This window comes from Theropithecus gelada, chromosome 13 (genome assembly GCF_003255815.1).
Source record: "Theropithecus gelada isolate Dixy chromosome 13, Tgel_1.0, whole genome shotgun sequence".
Classification (NCBI taxonomy): Eukaryota; Metazoa; Chordata; class Mammalia; order Primates; family Cercopithecidae; genus Theropithecus; species Theropithecus gelada.
In genome coordinates this window covers 27026949-27049769 of record NC_037681.1, presented here as the reverse complement: position 1 = coordinate 27049769, position 22821 = coordinate 27026949, and positions in this window count along the sequence as shown.

Genomic DNA, 22821 nt, shown 5'->3' with positions numbered 1-22821 from the left:
CACCACTTCTAGGAGCAGTAGAGACCCCGCTGAGCTGCAGGAACCTAACAGGCATAAACAAGCCCTGGTATAAAGATATTCATGAGGTGATTGGCTCCAGCACCCAGCAGCGTACCACATTTCTCCTTAGGCATGCAAAAGCTTGAAAGCCTGGGCCACCATCGAGAATACCAAAGGGCCAGCCAGCTACTTTGTCCCAGAAAGGCAGCCCGTAGGAACAAAGGGACCTTTCAATCTGTCCTGGTTTTGGAGGTAGGGAGATTTTTTTCATGAACAAGACTGGCAAGACTGAGAAGGTGACTGTGAAGCTGGGCACCTGTCTTGAACCGTAGCATCAGTGACTTCATGAGGACTTTGGGTAGGGGTGGGCTCTGTGGGTAATTAACACACTGGGCCCCTGGCAGTCAGACACCAGCTCATTAACTCTTGGAGCTACACTTTCCGAAGGCTGCAGTGGCACTCTTTTATATTCATATATTCTTTCTCCTGCTGTTCTGAGAATACCCAAGCTGCAAGCTCTTGCAAAGGACGCTTGTATTAAAGCATTATTTTTGTTCCTACTCCCTGGAGCTTCCTTTATGATTTAGGGTATGGAGCTTTTGTCGTTGCTGCTCAAAAGGAGTTGTGTTCAGAGAAAAGACCCCAGAAGCATCTTCAGTCTGACATGACAATGCTGAGTTGCTATCTAAAGGCCTGTTCCTATGTATGCTGCCAAATATGACACGGATAAAAAAAATATGGATTGTTCAGGCAGGTGCAGGATTAATTCACAGACCTCTGGGACCTGGACACAGAATTTCCCATGCAGCCTGGGGAATACAAAGCAGCAGAAGCATCAAGAAACTAGACTGGAGGGATGAAACCGAACTCTGCCTGATGGGACTAGGCTGAACTCATTATTTGACAACTGCTTCCTGGGTGCACTTCCACTGCAGGGCCTGGGCTGGGTGCTGGGGACAAATGGATATTGCCTCCTGAAGATGAATGGTTGCATTTTGTGCATTCCCTACCACCCAGTTTGATCCTATTCTCTGTGACTTCCCACAGTGAGTCATATGCCCTTGCCTCAATCCCACAGCAGAAAGGTCTGGTACGTCTTATTATTCATGAGAGGTACAAGATGGTAGAGGTTAATGTCATGGATACTGGGATTGGACCTATCCTAGTTCTAGTTTGACTGTATGACCTTGGATATATTGCTTATCTTACTTATACCACAGTTTTCTCATCTGTAAAATGGAAACAATAACTGTCATCTACAGTTGTTGTACTATTCAACCTAATCTTCGTACAAGGCGCTTCAGACTTTGTGTCATACGATAACCACTAAATAATGTCAACTAACATGTTCTGTTTTAACTACACACTTATTGCTATTGGAGCATAGAAAACTATAGCAGATTGATTAAAAGATTCAGCAGAAAGAGGAAAATTATCTTCTGTAACAAAAAATAAAAGAAAAATATATCTGGCCATACCTGCACATACTCAGGTCTATAGACACAGCCTGGCAGTTAACATTGACAGGAGGACGTGATGCCCTCCCTCTCTGGAGACACGTTCTCTTTTTATAATGCTGTTGGAGGTAGATCCTAGAAAATTATTGGAATAAACGACATGACAACCTCATTCAGGCTGGGTACAGCTGGAAGGATGAGCCCTAGGTTGAAAAGAAAGCTAGGAAAACACTAAGAAAAAGATAATGGAGAAATTGATGCCCCAAATTATGTAGCCATTTGGAAAGAAGATAAAACAGATCTGTATTTCACACCGTATATTTTGAAATTAGCTGGACCCAGCTCTACATCTTATGAGCCAGCTATAAGTGTAGTTGCTTTAACAGTAAAAATGGTAAAATATACTCATCAGGTAAGGTAGTGAAAATTGCAGATAATACATACCCAATGTTTAACCAAGTATACTGCTGCTGCAGAGCTTATGGTCTGAGATGCACACAAAAAACAGTCACATGCATCTTAAGTGTTTGAAGGAAGAGGAGCCCTTTTTTGAGGTAGCATATTTACAAAAGAACTAGCCCAAATGAAGAGTCAGTTTGCCTGACTGATAGCTGAGCAAACTCACTTTCAGAATGGGGCATACCTGGCACCTACTATTTTGTTCCCTATTCTAGAGGCTGCAAACCTACCTAAAAAGAGAGTTTCAATTTATTCTACTGTTACATAGATCAACACCTTAATGAACACTTCAGCATATATAAATCCCATCATGTACTTCTGAATATTTTCTTAGACTCCATTCCTAGAAAAGCAATTTTCTGTGCAAGGAGGAATACACTGCTCATGTTACTTTACTGAGCTCCTATGCTATTTTATCCCCAGTAGCAGGTCATAGGAGTCATGTGTAAAGAAAAATTTATAGTTTTTTTTAATAAGGCAATTGAGAACAAAAGCAACTGGAAAGACTTGCCCATATATCACATCCAGCAAGAGTTAATATTGCATTTTCCTATTTTAAAATATTTTAAAATTTATTCTTTGCTTAGATGAACATCAAGCAGCAATGATATGTATCAGAATTATTAGTTATATTTTCAATAACGTATTCATCATAATAAGTTTACTTGGGCATACAATGGTTGGTAAGTAGAAGTGTGACTCATCATTGTCTTTTATGAACATTTACCTTTGGTCTCTGTGCAAAATATTTTAAATTTCTTTCAATGATGAACAAACAAATGAATAAAGACAAACAAGGAACCTCAGTCAATCAGCATTGATCCCAACTTATGTTAGACAATTGTGTGGATTTCTGTGGTGTATCATTGCTTTCTCTTGATCTCAGACAGGTTATATGTTTGTTTAGTTTTCCAAGGGAAGCACACAAAGGCTTTTGAATCACTTAAAAACACACTTGGAATACACCATGATAGTGTACTATTAAGAACTATGGGATATTACTGTGCCTTTCCATTAATAATTTTTAGTATTTTACAACAATATATTAACAAAATAACATTTTCTCATGAAATTTTGGCAGCATTATCCTATTTATCTCTAAGGTATGTTACTTCATAAAACCTCTGGATTTAATAATCAATTGTAGTAATTAAATATTTTTCTCTTGCTAGTAAATTTAATAATAGGATGTCATTAAATAACTGACAGGGATAATTTGCCATTTTCTATTTTTTGAAACTATATTTATTTCATTTTTGGGCAAAAATATAAAAGGGGATTCGGATTCTCTGAGGATGAACATAGACATAATTTTTTCCCTATTCCCCCTGCTTGGTAGAACTAAAATCTGTGGACATTATATGCAAAGCAAACGTAAGAAAACTGAAATGTGGAGAAAAGAATGGATACAAGATAGAGACCTCAGGACCCAAGAAACAACACAGTTGCGAGGTCCCTGTTTTTTTTTTGTTATTCATTTTGTTTTGTTTTTGTCTCATGTCCTACATTTAGAGCTGAAAAAGCCAGCAGGCTAGAAATACAAGGCACAGGTAGAGAAAGCTTCAACAAAAACTCATTCTCTAGCCAAAGGAAAAAACAAGGACAACATGGCAACATGGAAAACGTTTAAACAATAAGTGTTCTACTTTAGCAAACACCAGAAACACTGTGACCACACATTCAGCCATACCAGCAAAAGCTGAGTGGGGAGCCTAGACTTCCGTATTCACCGGGCTCTATGATCCCCAGTCACTGCCTCCAGGATGGTGTCAGAAAAAGCCAAATAGGGAGTGGGGACGCTCAGCTACCAGTAAGTAACTAAGTCCTCATCCTTCATCAGATGTCAGTCAAGATTTCCGTGCCCACCCATTGGCAATGACGTACCCCTCCCCAACTACTAGAATGATGTCATTGGAAGCCTAGTGGCCAGTCACCAGCTTAATGAAGTCATACCCTTCCCACTCACATAAGCAAAAGTCATGTGGGAAGCAGTAACGGGGCAGTCCTAGCCTTCGTAGCCATGGAGGCATCAGCAAAGGTACAGTGAGGAGCCATGATTTCCATTTGAAGCCAGCAGTAATGATGAGCCCGTCACCCTTTGCGTGTTGATGGAGGCAGAGTGTGGCTCTCAAGTGGCAATAATGATCCCATTGTTCCCTTCCCTACTTCTGGGCCAGAGTGGTCTCAGAGTAAGCCAGCTAAAAGAAAAATTTTAAATAAGATCCAGAGTCTCATTATATATATCCAAAATGTCTAGATTTTGATAATGATTTTAAAAAATTCATCACACCAGGACCTAGAATACTTTAAATATAATGAAACAGGAAAAATAATAAATGTCAACATAAAGATGGCAGAGAAATTAGGATTGTCTGGTGAGTATTTTAAAGCCACTGTAATAAAAATGTTGTGAATAGTAATTATGAATATATTTGGAAGAAACTTAAAATTAGAAAATCTCAACAAGGGAATAGTAGATATAAAAAATGAAAAATTTAAAAGTAAAAATGCAATAATAATAGTAAAAAATATTTCAGTGCAGAGGCTCAACAGCAGAATGGTTCAAGAAAAGAATCAGTAAACTTGAAGATAGAACAAGAGAGATCACCCAATCTAATCAGCAAAAGGAATATAAACTAAGAAAAAAATTAAAAAGTAAACCGAAGAGCGAATATTTATGTTATCAGAGATAGGAGAGATGGTGAGGTTGAAAATATATTTGAAGAAATAGTGGCTGAAAATTTCCTTAAATTTGACAAAAGATGAAAACTCACAAACGCAAGCAAGATGCTGAGTAAACCTCAAAGAGAAATCCACACCAAGACAAATTGTAATCAAATTCCTGAAAACAGAAATGGAGAAAAAGATATTGAATAAGATGAGAGAGAAATGACATATTACCTATAGGGAGAAATCAGTTGAATGACAGCAGATTTCTCATCAGGAAACATGGAGGCTGAAAGGAAACGGCACACTATCTTTCAAGTGCCGAAATTAAAGACGGTCAGGACAGAATTCTGTATTCGGCGAAGATATTCTTCAGTTAAATAGGAGAAATAAAGACATTTCAGATGAAGAATACTGAGAGGTATTCGCTCTTAGCTAAAGGAAGCTTTGTAAATGGAGACGCATTTATAAATGAAATCATTTCAGAACCCTAAAAAAGAAAGAAAAACAACAAAAAAGAGTAAAAAATAGGAATAACTACATTTTTTCCCATCTGCTTTAGTTTTCCAACTTTTGTTTGATGTTTGTGACAAAGAAGACAACACTACCAAGGTTTTAAATATGTGGAGAGGATGATTACAGTTTTATAATTCGAAATCAGGGAGTGAAATGTCACCAACTTTGTTCTTTCTCCAGATTGTTTCAGCTCTTTGAGGTCTTCCGTGTTTCCATACACATTGTAGAATTGCTTTTTCTGTGTTTGTCAACAATGCTATTGGGATTTTGGTAGGGACTGTGTTGAATCCACCTTGTGGGTAATATGGTCATTTTAATCATGTTAATTTTTCCAATCCATAACTATGAATATCTCTCCATTCATTTGTGTTTTCTTCAAATGTTTTCATCAATGTTTGATAGTTTTCAGTGCAGAGAATTTTTGCCCCTTGATTAAATTTATACCTAAATATTTTATTCTTTTTGATACTATTATAAATGGAATTATTTTCTCGATTTCCTTTTCAGATACAATAAATCCTGACCACTTAACACCATTGCTAGGTTTTTGGAAACTATAATTTCAAGCAAAAACATATACAGTAAGTTCTTAAATTAACACTGATTCCTTCAACATCAATTAGTTATAACACTGGTAACCAAAAAAGTGCTTAACTATGAATCGTTTTGCTCAAAGTTGCAGTTTCCGGTAACCTATTGACAATACTGAGGATTGACTGTAGTTTATTGTTAGTGCACAAAAATCTATTGACTTTTGTGCAGTTTCCGGTAACCTATTGACAATACTGAGGATTGACTATAGTTTATTGTTAGTGCACAAAAATCTATTGACTTTTGTATGTTGATTTTTTTATCCTGCAACTTTACTGAATTTGTTGTAAGTTTTTTGTAGCACCTTTAGAGTATTTTACATATAAGATCATGTCACTTGTAAACAGATAATTTTGCTTTTCTTATATGACTTTTATTTCTTTTCTTGCCTAATTTATCTGGCTACTACTTTCAGTGCTATGTTGAAAAGAAGTAGCAAGAGTGGCTATTCATGTCTTGTACCAGATCTTAGAGTAAAAAGCTTTCAGTTGTTCCCTATTGATTATGATGTTAGTTGTGGAACTTTCATAAATGGCCCTTATTGTGTGGAGAAAGCTTTCTTCTATATTTTTATTATCAAAGGTGTTGACTTTTGTCGAATAATTTTATTTTGCATGTATTATGGTCATGTGATCCTTATATTTCATTCTTTGGATGCAGTGTATCACACTGATTGATTGGGTATGTCAAGCCAATCTTGTATCCCACAAATAAATCTCACTTGGTCATAATGTATAATCTGTGAATTGAATTTACTTTGCAAGCATTTTATTAAGCATCTTTGCATCTATGTTCATGAGAGATATTAGCCTGTGGTTTCCTTTTATCCTGGTGTTTTTGTGTGGCTTTTGTATCAGGCTGATGTCGGCCTCATAACATGAGTTTGGAAGCATTCCCTCTATTTCTGTTTTATGGAGAAGTTTCAGAAAGATTAATATTAATTTTTCTTTGAATGTTTGGTAGAATTCAGCAGCAAGCTATCAAATCTTGGGCTTTCTTTGTAACAAGGTTTTTTATTACTACTTCAATTTCTCTATTATTGGTCTGTTCAGGTTTTTTTAAAAATTCTTTTTGGTTCAGTGTTAGTAGGTTGTTTGTTTCAAAAAATGTATCAATTCCTTCTAGGTTGTCCAATTTGCTAACATGTAATTGTTCATCATAGTCCTTTATGCACGTTTTTATTTCTGAGGCATCTGTTGTAATGTCTCCTCTTTTATTTCTGATTTTGAGTCCTGTCTTTCTTTTCCTTTGGTAGTATTACTAAGGGTTTGTCAATTTAAAAAAAACTTCTTAATTTTGTTTATTTTTCTATAATTTTTCTATTCTCCAATGCTTAGGGAAATTAATGTAACTGAGGTTATCTTGTTGGTAAGAGAAGAGCTAGCATTCCACATGCTACTTCCAAATATCCTCCTTTTGTCCTGTTTTCTCCTCTTACTGCAATGTGACATTGACAACTATAAGGAAAAATGGTGCCAACACATGTAAAAACATAGGAGGGTAGAGAGGCAAATAGGATATTGCAGAAGTAAAAAGATTTTCTTGAATTTATTTAATACTAGGTAGTATCTAGGAACACAGAGTCACACAGGAATTTCACTTTCCCCAAACACGCATACTCATAAACACCCACACAGATGCAGCAATGGACAAAGGGACACGTTTTGTGTTTCTTTAGTAATAAAATAGAGCTCTTGTGTCCTTTCTTCCTTCTTTCATTTTCTTGTTCTTTCCTTCTCATATTTTTGCTGTTATTTTTCTTCAAAGAGGCACTGAGACATAAAAACAGTACATTTGGTTAGCATTTTCTAAAGCACAGATTAGTAGATGAATACCTCATGCCTGCATGCAACTGCTGAAGTTATAATTAGCCACAGGTGGGGTTTATGCTGTTGGCTGTTTAATACTAGAGAAACTGGGGTGAGCAGCCTACTTCCACATGGCACCACAGCTTCTAGTCCCAGCATGACCATCATCAAACGTCTTTATTTTTTACCTGGGGCTGGGTGGCCAGGAAACATGTTCTCCTTGTCTTGTCCTTGAGAGCTCATGCGATCACCAGGTGGCCCTGGGATGGCAGGGTGCCAGAATTTTGACATCATTTTTGGCACAAAATTAATGACAAAGGAATTTCTCTAAATCTTAAAGGTTTCAAAATGTAAAACTAAAATAATGTCACACCATTTATTGGAAAGCATGCTCTTCCTTTCATCTCAATTGATTTTTTCATAATTGTGTAAGAATTATGAATTCTTTCCTCTTTAGTTTTGTATGTTCTCCCTCAATTATAACAATACACAGCAAAATTTTATTATGTGTATTGTTGTTATAAACTATACTTCAAATACATATTTTTGTCCAGAAATAGTGCAGTCTCTTCTCCAAAAACTCTGAAAGGCCTGCTCTGACCATATTTAACCAAAAAGTAATTCAGATTGAAGAGCTGGACAGTTGATTGAATTCCAGGGAGGACAGAGACTATTAAAATCTATTTGAACAGAAATAAAACAACAATTAAAAAGTTAATTTATTTTGCCCCGAACATTTTTAAAAGAGACCAAAAGACTATGGTAGCAGCATTACCTAATAATGAAATCTGTTTTGACATAATTTCTAAGTTTAATCTTTAAAATTCGAGTTCTCTTGACATTTATGGTTGAAGAGTTAGGGTAAGGGCATAGAATGGAGAACAAACCAGCATAAATAGCTCCTGGCTTTATCAGTAGTTTTTGATAGAGAACCAAATAAGCCTACTATGCAGGTTGTACCAATGTAGCCATATAAGGTTGCTTGAAAGAGATTGCAAGGAGATTTGGTGCTCTAGTCATTACAACATGCTCAGCATGCTAAGTTTCAGCTAGCAGATTTAACCCCAAAATTTCCCGATTTGGATTCCTTTTATTCTCACTTGATTATTTGGTGGGCATACACAAGCCAATGTCAATCTAATGAGAGTCCTCTGAACTTTCCACCAGCAACACCTGTGCTCATTTTCCCCAAAGATTTCCTCTTTGAAACATTTTTTTCTATTCAACTGCATCTTAGAATAATAAGACTTTTTTAATCTTATGTTTTATTCATCAATAACTGTATTGCTGTCAATCAAGGCTTCTGATCAACACAAGATTCTCAATGCTACCAATATAAGGTTGTACAGCAGTAAGGCATGAACTGGAGCTTTTCTTATGTGGTTTGATATATTGGGGTTTAAATGCCAGTCACTATCTTTGTGCAGTTGGCAATTTATTTAAATGCTCCTCTCTCTTTCACATTTGTAAGATGTAAACACTGATATGTTGACCTTGCAAGATCGTTACAAGGGTTACTGAGGAAACCACTGTAGTCTGTAGGTTCTTTGAAATGGAATAAACAGTTACGAGAAGAGGGAAAACCCGAGAATGAACTGTCAGTGGGTAGAACAGCTCATTGACACCACGCTCTCCTAGTTGTCCTGAAGTTAATATTCCACATGGTTTTTGGTAATAAACTGCCTCAGGGATGTGGAGGCTGCACCTGGGATGCCACATGCCAAGTGGTCACAGCACCAAGATGAAAGCATAGGGAATTAACTTCCTCCTAGGGTGTTAGATGCTGTGCGGGGCCATCTAGTGACCCTTACACCCCATTCGTTGATTTCAGAGTTAGGCTGAGGATCACATACAGCCTATGGTGACGTAACCTGAATGTAGTCCTGGACTTGAAGATAAAAGTTCTTGTTGCAGACATATACCATTATTAATACAAAGAAATAAGTGAAGAAGCCTATAGTAGCATATCTATTTGTGACATTAAGCTAGGAAAGTCACAGCCACTATTTATTATACCCCTGTTACGTTCCAGGTCTTCTTCTAAGTGCTTTATGTACATTATCTAATTAGATATATTAGGCTCACAAAAATTTTATTTTTCAAGTGGGAAATGGGGGCTCACTAAGATTAACTGATCATTTTCCCAAATATTCATAGTCAGAAGTGGCCAAGTTGGGAATTAACACTAGGTGTTTTGATGATATAGCTTCCAATCTTCCAGAAGATCATGTAATAAATGACATGGGGTAAACTTTCCTTATACTAAAAAAAAAATTTATACTTGGTGCTGACCAGAGCTTCACAGAAAACATTTGATCTTGGAGCACTCACACAGAGCTACTGTGTCTCAGGCCAGTGTGCATGTGGAAGGGAATGGAGTTTGAGTTACTTCTTTCCATCTGCTGCCTCTCGTTGCCCATGCAACTTTAACTTTCTTGTGCTTCTCAGTTGTGGTGTCTTACTTGTCTGGCAACCTACTGAGACGCCAGAGCACCCATGGGTCTCAGGAAAGGGATATGACAGAGACAGGCAGGACCACATGTTCATCAACTTGCATCTACTAGTCCTGCTGGTCTCCAAGAAAAGTCCCATTTCCCAGTCTCATGGGGAAGTAACTCCTCCCTTATGTTTTCATGGCACACCAATTACACACAAATTCTCACATCTATGATCTATTATCTCCTTTTCACTGTGAAGCCACTAAGAACCCCAAAATTAAATTATGTAGTCAAATGGCTCTTAAGAAGGGAAAAAGGGAGGGACTTGAACCCAAGCTCTCTGAGACCAGATGATATGTGATTTTTCTCTATATGACATGGCTGCCAAAGGAAACAGTTATCCCTTCAGACTTGGATGGGGACTGGAAGTGTTTATATAATTGGTAAGAAAAAGTTTCACAGGCCAGGTGTAGTGGCTCGTGTCTGTAGTTCCAGCTCCTCATGAAGTTGAGGCAGGAGAATCTCTTGAGCCCAGGAGATCAAGACTGTAGTGAGCTACGATAACACCACCGTACTGTAGCCTGGGCAATAGAGCGAGACCCTGACTCTAAAAAAAATAAGAAGGAAAACGTTTCACAGAGAGGACGGGTTCGAATTGTCCCAGAAGGTACATGTGGGATTTTATTAGCAAAGAAATAGCAAGGGAAGATATATAAGGAAGGGGCTTCCAATACAACACTTCCTTTGAACCAAATATTCTATATGGAAATAACCCTTTTGTATTGATGTCATGAAAATGCCCACACCTGATATTTTTATAATGAGGTTCTTTCAATATTTAAGCAATACGGTGTTTTGGATAGTTTTCAAAATAGCAGTGATTTGCATTTTTTCCATGCCAATTATGAAGAGAGGGGTCTAACACAATGAGTGTGCCTCAGGTAAGAGTTTCCCCACGCTCCTTCTGACACGGAGAGCCAGGCTGCCCACGCGTTTCCACGGACGAGCCTCCAGGCAGGGAAAAGTGAATTTTAATCCTGACCAGCATGAGTGTCAGCAGAGGATTCTGTGGAACTACAGAGTGAATGAAAATTGTCAGATTGAAAATTTTTGAGTACTTATATTTTATCATATTCAATTAACATTTGCATATCCTTTTATATTCTCACATTTTCTTTAACATAAAAATATATTTCTAATGACCATAGATTAAAGTAGTCGCTGTGTCTCTCTGCCCACACCGTGGGAATGTATACAGGGAGTGACCCCCCCATTCCAGTTGGAGAAGCCCTGTTGTGTCGACTGTTACTGTCCTGTCCTCATTATCTGACACGTCCGCCCCAGAGCACGACCCTGTGGGAGTGTGACTTATCACTCTTTGGATAGAACATAAAATTTGTGTGTTTTTCTGGTAGATGAGAAATTTCAGCAGAAAAAATGAAAAAGCCAAATGGCATTGTAATGATACTGTTCTGGTGTGCATTTTAATAAACAGTAGAAACAATCCAACATACACCTGCCAAGACCTTTCCATTGGTAACTGTTACAGAACTTCTGAGAATCATGTTGATTTCTAGCCCATGACACCAAATGTCTTCAAAAGCTCTACCTCTTTCCAGCTGGTGGCTGAGACACATTTTTAGGGCTTGAAGCTAATCCCAATTTTCAAGGGCCTTCATTTTAAAAGGCTTCCTTTAAAGGAAGCTATCCACAGTTCTCTTTGTTGGCCTGGAGGCTGCCTGGCTTCCATGAGTGTGAAGAGAGGACACTGAGCATGCCTAGAGAATCCCCTGAGACTCCCAGGTGGGGCCACACTCTCTAGATGATGGAAAACCTGTGTGAAGGATACTTGGCGAACACGGAGCCCTCTGTCGCTGCCCTCCAACACCTCCATTGTAGGCTGAAATTCCAGCTGTGTGTCCCAAGAAACTAGTATGTCTCAAGAAGAGCATTTGATTAGTGACTTTTGTTTTCAACTCTCATGTCTATCAGGTAGTATGCTCTCTGAGGAACACTGAAGGTCATATTTATTAATTGTGTCAGTGAATTTTGTTCAACAACCTTGAGGTGCAGCAAATGAACAGAAGGTAATTGCCCTCTGCAAAAACTGAAGGCATGATGTTTGGAAAACATGCATTAGGAATGCAACAACAACAATGCAACTGACAGCAGGAGAGCTAGATGGGTGTAGAGTATATTGGTGGAGCATCTAGAACTTTGGACATGGCCCTTCAGAGAAAGAATGGGAGCTGCCCCTCTACACTTAATGCCAGGCGGCAGCAGGGACCAGCACATGGCCGGCTCAGTCGCCTTGCTTTGTAGTGAGTTTCATTAGATCCTTGTCCTTATCCAAAGTGAGGTTTGGGAGATAAATTCTTTGTCTTTGTTGTCAATGTTCTTCTGCACGGTTTGATTTAGGAAAGAAGTCTAGGGTAAACATGCAGACCAAGATAACAGAGATGAAATTAAATGCACCTGCCCCAACAGAAACCATGAGTTCGAGCAAAAGCCATAAATTCCCTTAGAGAGAACATGCCCTTTGTAAATAGAGGCATGGAGCTGTCCAGGGCTGGGGTGTTTGAGAAGGCTGACCACTTTAACAAAGAATGTCAACATTTCTTTGGTTTAAGACAATGAGGTCATTTCCCACAACACCTCTCAATTCGAGTTGTCAGGAGAATTGTACCTTACACAGTCAGAAATACTATTCCCAGCTCTTCTTATCTTGTGACTTTGCCTCTTCAAAGCTCTGACATGGTTATATCATGTTCATTAACATTTTATTGCCAGCACTGCCAAGTGTGGCTGTAGCTAACTGTGACAGAGACTGGGAAATGGGACTTTTCCGGGAGACCAGCAGGACTAGTAGATTCAAGTTGATGAACATGTGGACCTGCCTGTCTCTGCCATATCCCTTTCCTGAGACCCATGGGTGCTCTGGTGTCCCAGTAGGTTGCCAGACAAGTAAGACACCACAACTGAGAAGCACGAGAAAGTTAAAGTTGCATGCGCAATGAGAGACAGCAGATGGAAAGGAGTAACTCAAACTCCATTCCCTTCCTCCCGCACACCGGCCTGAGACACAGTAGCTCTGTATGAGTGCTCCAAGATCAAATGTTTTCTGCAAAGCTCTGTTGAGCACCAAGTAGAAATTTATTTTTTTAGTGTAAGACACTCCATATTGGAGCAGAGGAACTCTCCTCCGTCTTGCCGTTTGCGAGTATCTCACACTGTTGCTCCACACTGTTGCATGTTGAGTGTGTTCTGTTCCAGTGCAGACTAGAAAAATCCAGGGGTCCAGGTGGATTCGGTGGAAGATAGTAAGGGGTCCAACTTGCAAGAGCCAATGTCCCTTTTACCCACAGTTTATTGGCCAGACTTAGTACTAGTCATAGACCACTGCACAGAAGAGTGAAGGACAGGAAATCCACCTGTGCACGCAGGAGGCTCCGTGCACATAGGAAGCTACCAGTACTGGAGACTGTTAGACGCAGAGCCATCTCTTCTACTCATACCCAGCTCAGCATTGCCACACTTCCCCATGGAACTGTCTGGTCTTTATTTTGCTGAATATTATCAGGGATACTTTATTATTAAAATAATTTTGAATAAATGTCAGAGTACATCGTGGAGCTACATTTCTGATGATCTATTTGCATCAGATATTTTATTGTCAACAACATGACCACAGTCTACATAATATTTCAATACTTAACAAGATGACAAAAATAATTACTGTAATTTTTGAGGCCACAATGAAGCAGTTATACAAACAGAATTCATAAGAAAGGTATTTTGATAAAACTGGATACACACTTCAAGAATTAATTGAGTCATGAAATCCGCCTCGGTAAGTTAGACAACTGCAATATAGCTTAATTGTACCGGCAACAATGGTCAGCGCTTACTGAACCTATGCTACATGGTAGGCATGTGTAAAACACTCATTTATTCCTCAAGATAATGCTGGATTCTATTGTTATTTCAGCTTTATAGATGAAATTGAATTTGAGACAGGTGAAATTTCTGGCCCAAATTCTGACTGCCAGCTTGTGCTATTCAAAACTGCTCCACGTTCTCCCATGTTGTTAAAGAAAGACACTAGACCTTTCTATTATTTGGGCTAATTCAGTGTAAGGTCAGCCTAGACAAACATAAAGATATGCACATGTTTTTCTCAGACTTGATATTGCAAGTAAAGGAGATTCTTAATGACTTCATTTTCCAATATATCCTACAACCTGGAAAAGTTCCTGCAAGCATGTGAATTCAGATTCATGCTGTTAAATTCTTTCTGGTTCTTTGTTAAATTCTTTGTCTATTCAGTGTTTAGTAAGCCTTTAAAACATAGGAGTTGCTCGTCATCTTGTAAATGCTCTGTCCTTCAGTCAGGTCATACATTGACTGCAATTTCTTATAATATTTCCTCCTCAAACTGCTGGGCTTCACCTCAGCTCTAGGACAGTGCGAAAATACTTTCCCTAGTCTTGGTCTCGGTCTTAGCTTCTGTAAAATCCAGAAAATTTGGTATAGAGTTTTTGAAATGCCCCTTAGATGTGGAAATCTCTAAAGTGCAGGGCTTAGCATAAACACACACACACACACACACATATATATCATATATATAATATATACATATATACATATACACAGAAACACAAACATAGATGGATGGATAGGTAGATGGATGGATGGATAGATAGATAATAGATAGATAGATAGACAGATAGATAAATAGATATTGATAGCTGCCATGGAAAGTCATGGCAAAAACTTCAATTACTTCTGCACCAACATGACAGCTAGATAGATGACAGATAAATCCTGGTCATAGCCTCTCTCCACTTACTGCTTTGGAAATACTTACTTCTTAGAGTTACAGTGAGAGTGAAAACAAGCAATTCCTGTGTGTGGTCTAAGGCAGATGCTTTCCAAATGTGATTTATTTATTTCCCTCTTTTTGACTTCTCTTCCCTTCCTAAAGAGCTTTTTATATCACAGTTCATCCACATGTTTTGGTATTCAAAGCTCTTCTTGGTAGCAAAGAGTTATGCTAAATACTATTATTTCATTGTCCTGGAACAAACCCCTTTCCCTTCAGGTAGTCATTTGAGTATACATCTTCTTTAAAACAAATTATATTTTCATTTTGGGAAAAGACACAGTTAAAAGTCATGCTATTAGAAATACCTCAAGATACTTTGAGGTGATGAAATAGCCGATTAGTAAATCCGTGCTCTAGTTCTTACAGTTAAGAATGAACGGCCTCTTAATACACTAATGGGGCAAGAAAATACGTCCTATTCTTCCCATGCCTCCAGCTCCCTCACCCCCAGGTCCCTCGCCTTCTCTCATGCATGACTTTCTTCCCATGGGCCAAAAACATGAGATAAGACACTGTTCCTCCTGATATTCACTAGAGGAAGGTGGGAATGGCGAGCTGACAAATGGCCCCAGGAGCATGCCTATGCCAGGGTGCCTCCACCCCACCCCATCTTTTTAGGGAAAGGCAAAAAGGCATTTTTACAAAAGAATTGGTGAGACTTTGATGTGCCTCCTTTCGAATTCTGCAGTAAAGCTAAGTCAAGATACCTCCTCAGGTCACTGGTGTCCTTGGTGGGGAGAAGAAGAGTAATACACATGCACTTCTCTTGTAGCTATGGTAATTACTTGAAAGCAGAATGGACACTGAGTCTGAAATTCCAAGACACTAAACAGGCTTCCTCATCAGAACTGATTAACCTGCTGTCAACCCCCTGGTAAGGAGCGATTCTTCACCTTGTCCTACAGTTAATGGCGTTTGAATTTTCCATAATTATAAAGACACATTTATTTATTCAGTGAATAACTTGCAGTGGGTCTGATATTTTAACACAGGAGCCCAGGAACACAGGAACACTTCCCCTGCTAGGCAGTCTCTTTATGTTAAATAATAATTCAGAGTTTCTCTTTCTTTTTTGTGATCAAACATACCTATTAAGTCATAATTCCTGAATAGGATATGTTCACAAACCATGTCAAATAGATATTCTCTAGTAAAGAATATGAAATAAAGCAAACCAACAAAATGCTGTTTATTTATTTGTTTCATGTAAGCATTTTTGAGTCATATTCAAATGGCTTTTGGAAATAGTGGAAATAGGTCTCTTGTTTTTGCAACTGTTCCACGTTGAAACTCAGGTTGTCTACTTTCAAGAAGAATTGAGATCCTCCTAGAAAAACGTCACCTTCAAGATTTAAGGAAAAAAGAAGGCCTGGGATGGGCGTTTATTGCTCTGCTTTGCTACCTGTACCTGAAGCTTTCCCATGTTTGTGAATTTGCCACCTTATGCATCTTGATGAAAAGCAGAGCTGATCCTGCTAATAATGACACAGAAAATGCCAGGCCAGGCCTCCTTGCTCAGGACCCCTTGAGGCAGGGACATTGGCCTGGATTGAGACTCTGGGCGTGAGACGCACCCACAAAGGAGCGTTGTGTGTGGGTGCGGGACCCAAAACGCTGGGACCACGGACAGTTCTCTTTGGGGCAGTTTTAGCAAAATCGCATTCTAGATGCAACTGTGGAGCTGTAAAGAGTACACTTGCAGCTTGCTGGTGGGCTTCCTCTGTTTCCTCAGCAGTCTAGTTTCTGCATTGGAATTTTGACATGATGGCCATTGTATAAATATTCAACAGAGTAAGAACCAGACTTACCCAGAGCCTAATTCTCTTGCTCACCCAGTGCCTTCTACTAAATTCCTCTGACTAAATCATTCAGAGTAGGCTTTTACTGCTTGCAGCAAAGATCTGTGACTAAGCACATAACCCAAGTCAGGACAATGGGACTGGCCTAAGAAGAAAAATATTCTGTGCTTATAACGTGGTCTTTAGCCCCATGTCCTTCTGGCTTAGCCATTTCAACTGGTGACTAAGTCTAAAAGAAATATTTTAGTTAAATCCTGAGTAAATATTAGTTTTCTCCCTATGGAATCTGGTGGTTGGATGATGTTAAATTCTTCTATATCTTTGTTGATTTTCAGTCTAGTTGTTCCATCAATTGCTTACAGAGGAGTGTTAAAGATTGCAACTATTGTTGTGGATTTTTTTTTTCTCCTTTTAGCTCTATCATTTTTTGGTTCATATCTTTTGCAGCCTTGTTGTTTGATGCATAGACATTTGGGACCACTGCCTTTTCAGTAGATTGATCCTTTTATCATTATATAATGTACTTTTTGTCTCTGGCAATTTTCCTGGCTTTGAAATCTACTGCATCTGATATTAATGTAGCCACATCTGCATTTTTTGACTAATGTTTGCATGATTTTTTAAATCTGTTTAACTTTTACCTGCCTATATCATTATATTTAAAGTGAGTTTACTATAAACGTCATGCGTTAGGATCATTTTAAAATCCTGTTTGTCAATCTCTTTATTTTTACTGGTGCATTTAGACCATTTACATTAAATGGAATTAGTGATATGTTATGGCTTAGCCTACCATTGTTTTATTTTATATACAGACACATGCATGTATACACACACACACACACACATATACACACACACATACACACAACTTGCATATACACATATATACATGCTGTGTGAGAACACAGTATAACACAGTGTGTGGCAAGAACTCTGACTTGAAGCCTTCTAGCTTTCACACTAATTATTTCCATGATTTTGGCAAATTTACTTACAGTTAACTCTGGAAAATTTACTATATATTTGATGAATGAGTATTAACATTTCTACAACAATTAAGAGTAGGCTCATATAAATTACTTATTACTCAAACAGTCCTATAAGACAAGAAAGGATAGTTGGTAAAAGTGCAGCTTCTCTGGTGTGATTCCAAGGCCACTGAATTTGAATGCCTGAGGTTGGAACTCTGATATTTCTGTCTGTCACAGTCATCCCAGAGGATGACTGTGGTCAGTTAAGTTGTAGGTCTGACACAGCTGCTCTTCAGTAGTTTATGGGATATCCTCATGGTTTTCACAGCAGCCCTTAGGGAGCCACAGCTTTCTTTGTCTGTCTGTGTGGTCTAGAAATGTGTCACTCTTCTCCAGTCTGGGCATATTTGAGCTCCTGGATCCAGCTATATTTGAAGTCTATGTACCCTTAGATTTTCTATGAGTACACAGATTACCCTATAATTCTATGAGTGATCAAATTAACATTTTTGCTTAATTGAGTTAGTGTCTAAGGCAGCTTAAAGAATCTGGCTATTACAAGACAAAATGTGCTCCAGTATTGGGAGGCCCGTCATGTCCTGTGTCTACCCGGAAATCCATAAAAGCATATAAAGTTATTTCTCTCTTCATTCGGAGAACTTTCTTCCGATCCTTTGTGGTTCTGCTGCCTTGACCTGTGCATACACGTGCAATCCACCTCCCATGTGACAGCCCATTAGGTATCTGAACACCTCGTCATGCCTTCTCTAACTTTTCTTTTTTCCAGGCTAAAAAGTCAAAGGAGTTCAGAAAAGAACATTAATATGTGTTTATGTGTTTAATGTTGAAATCTACCTCTGAATGTATCTTACATGTTGAATTACCAATAAGAGAAACGGATTTATTCTTATTAATCTCTTTCAGGTACTTAGATATTTCAGTCCTCCTTTTTGGCTTCTCTTGCCTGAGACAAAAAAATATATAAAACTTGTGCTTGGCACAGTGGCTCACACCTGTAATCCCAGCACTTTGGGAGGCCAAGGCAGGCAGATCACTTGAGTCCAGGGTTCTAGACTGGCCTGTGAATCATAGGGAGACTCTGTCTCTATAAAAAATACAAAAATTAGCCTGGTGTGGTGGTGCATGCCTGTAGTCCCAGATACTCAGGAGGCTGAGGTGGGAGAATAGCTTGAACCTACAGTTGGAAGTTGCAGTGAGTGAGCCGTAATTGCACCACAGCACTCCAGCATGGGCAGCAGAGTGAGACCTTGTCTAAAAAAATGTATATAACTTAGGAAAGTTACAGAGAGAGAAATCATATATCCATCACAGAAATCTGGGGTGTAGCAAAGTTTTGACTCTACAAAAAGTCATTGGTCCTTTTTGGCACATATGCTCATTAAGAAATAGAGGTATCCAGTTCCCCAACAAAATAAAAATGCATTTTATTCTTTGTTTCCTCAAGGAGAAAGCACATGTTCCATTTTATTTTGAGATTTCTACTGAAGACGGTTAGTGGACTGCCAGGGCTACATTATAATGAACTTCTCACTTAAATCTGTCAGTTACCTTCATTGGGTTATTAGATGGTTTTACCAACTTGGGGAAATACGTCATTTATAATGTACAGTGCCTTGGTCAGAGTCTTTTGCAGTTAATGTGTATTTTTATAGGGTATCTCTGCATTCTTATTCAGACATAAAACTAGTAACAAGGAAAATGATTACAACAATGCAAGAAAATTAAGTCTTACAACGACAAGGACTCACCATGTAGTGGGAAACATGCCAAGCACATTGGATACATCATTTGATTTAGAAAATTTAATAACCCTGTGGGTAGCTGTTATTATCCTCAATACACAGATGAGGGCACAGAGGATTCCAGAGCTAGAGTCAAGTGGCAAAAACAGTCCTTAAGCAGGCAGATGGAAGAGCCAGCGTTCAAATCCAAGTTTTCTCACACCCACACTCTCACGTCCCACTCTGCATTTCTCCCATTGTGGGGTTATTGAACAGTTTTTCAATTTTTTCATTCTGACTTCAGCATACAGGGTGGAAAATCTCCCCCACTCCATTTTTTATCCTACTTCTATCCTCTTTACATCTGATTTTAAAAATTAACAGTAATTTGGGATCACTGTCTCCTATTTTCACCTCACATCCAAGCTCAACTCACTTTCATCTGTCAGTCTAAAGCGTCAGTGTTCATTGAGGTCATCAACAACTCCCTGAAGGTCTCAATTCAAGCTCTTTTCCTGGGCCTCGTTTTCCATCTCTTGGCCTGAACTTAAAAAAAAAAAAATGAAGCTCTTTAAGGGCTCCTTGGTATATTATGAAGTTTCCTGTGGCCACTGTAACACATTTCCTCAAACTTCGTGGCTGAAAACAAGATAAATTTGTATCTCAGGGTTCTGGAGATGAGAAGTCCAAAGTTAAAGTGCTAAGGGGGCTGCGCTCCCTCTGGTGGTTCTGAGGAAGAATCTGTTTCCTTCCTCTTCAAACTTCTGCAGGGGTCAGCATTCCTTGGCTCATGGTGGCATCTTGCTTGGCTCTGTCTCTGTGCATCTGTCTCAACACTTCCTCTGCCTGTCTCTTATAGGACACGTGAAATGACATTTAGGGCCTACCTTGGTAATGTAGGATGAATGAAGTCCTCCTTTCAAGACCCTAAGTCAAATCATATCATTTGCCTATAAGGTAACATTCACAGGTTTTGGGGACCAGGACATGGATGCAATTGGGGGTGGCGGGTGTTGCACCATGTAGCCCCTTACACCTAGTTTCTGTTCTTAGTCATATCCTCCTATCTCCCTACTCTTTGTAATTATTCTAGTTATTTCACCCATATCCAAAGCCTCAGCTATTCCCTATGTCTTGAACATTCTCAAATTTATACTTTAGCAGAACTCTTCTGAGCTTACAACAATTCTTTTGCATATACACACATAGTTAATTATAGGTTTACAATGAAAAAAAGTCTCTGATCTTTTTTCTCAGCAGAATCATAGTTCTACTCTTATTTTCTAACTTCCTATTATAGAACTTAGGAGTTTTGTATCCTCACCCCCATTTCCCCTTTCATTAACCTAATATGCCACATTTTAAAAAAATCAATAATTTGTATGCTACTTTACTATTTAAACATTATTCACAGGTTGGACATTAAGTGTATTAAAATATTATTTTCTTTCTTATACAATATATTTTTTGTTACTGGAAGCCAGTGATCATCTTGTTTATTTAGTTAGATTTTTGTCTAGGTGTTTTTGTTGTTGTTGTTGTTAGCTATTATTTAATTTAACTACAAATTCAGTGCCAGAACTATAAATCTTCTCTTACTATGCCCAAATGCATCAAATGTGCCACTGACCTCATGTTAGCCTTAAGACAGCTTCCCATAGGTCTGCTGAACTGCTGTGGTCTATGCACTTGTCTCCACTGTCGACTACGGTTTGCATCTTTGTTCTCCTAAAACTCATGTTGAAATTTGATTCCCAGTGTTTGAGGAGTGTCATGGGAGGTGTTTCTGTCTTGGGGCAGCTTCCTCATAGCGCTGGCTGTCTTCGCTGTAGTGAGTGGGTTCTCACTCTGTTGCTTCCCATAAAGTTGATTGTTCAAAAGAGCCTGCTCCTCCCCTCTGCTCCCACGCTCCTCTTTAGCTGAGTAGTGTCTGCATACACCAGCTCCCCTTCGCTTTCCGCTGTGAGTGGAAGCAGCCTGAGGCCCGCCTCATCAGAGGCAGATATCCAGTCTTCCAGCCTGCAGAACCCCAAGTCAAATAAATCTCTTTTCTTGATAAATTGCCCAATCTGTCATTCCTTTATGGCAACATTAAATGGAATAGAACACTAGCAACTTGGGGTTCTATCTTCTTTTCTAGGCAATATCTGTATTTTGTGTTATATTATCTAATTTATCTCATGTGTCTCTTGGGTATATTTTCTCATTTTGGTGGAGTGTATCTTCTTTCAGCATGAAACATACAATTCTTGAAAGGCTATGAATCTGAAAAAACATTCTTAATTTTCATATTTCATTAATATTTTGAATGGGATAAAAATGTAGATTGAAAATCATTATTTCTCATGCTTTTTGAAAGCAATACCTAACTTTTAGTGGTGGTGTTGTGGAAGCCTGAAGCTATTCTCATCCAAAATCCTCTCTCTTCTGTTTTCCTTTACTATCAGGGAGAATTTAAGATCTGTTACATTTTCCCCTGGGGTTCTGAAATTTCATGGTGACGTCCCTTCCTTGGCTATGTGATCCTTTCCTTCAGCTGTGCTGAAAAATAAGGGGGAGCTGTCAATCTGAAAATTTTTGCTCTTCATTTTTGTAAAATTTTATTTTTATTTTTCTCTTATTTATTCCCTTTCATATTTCTGTTATCTTCTTCTCTCTCATCCTTTGAATACCCTGAACTAATGTTTTAATTTTATTATATTATTTTTTCTATTGCTTATAATGATATGCTTTCTAGGAGATGTTATCAATTTTATCACCCATTCTTTCTACTGATATTTTATTTCACCATTTAATTTTTAATATCTGAGAGGTATTTTCTGTTATCTATAGGGAAAAAAGCTCTCAGCTCTTTTTACATGGATGCAGTAACTACTTTTATATTTCTAAGTGTGTGTACACACATACATACACATCCACACCCATAGTCAGAGCAGCTGCCATCCAGTGGATGGCTGAGACAGGACCATAAGGTCTGGAGCCCTTGTCTTATCATAGGACAAATTCTGCAGGGCCATCTTAACTCCAGTGCTCCCTGTAGCACATTTTTGGAAGGCCACCATCACATTTTTGGAAGATCCATTCCTACTTTCGTCACTCCCTCCTCTGCCGCTGTGGATCCCAAGTGCACCCACGGTAAGCTTCTTGCACGCACAAGTCTGTCTCAGAGTTGGCTTCCCTGGGAAGGGACCTGTGCACTGAAGAGCAGCAACTCCCTGCAGCTGCAAACTCTGAGACCAGGTGCAATGTTTCCCGTTTTCTCACCCCAGCTGGTCCACACATTCTAACGTCAAATGACCCCCTTCCTTCTGTCAGATGACCTCCTGCTGCTCATTTCTCATAGCCAAATCTTAATCTCCATGGATTGTTGCAATAAATTGCTTCCCTGCCTTAGTTTCTTCCTTCTATGGTTTATCTCCCTTCTATGGGTAGTCACTTTTGTTGTTACGTAAACATGTATGATGCCATTAGGTAAACATGTATGA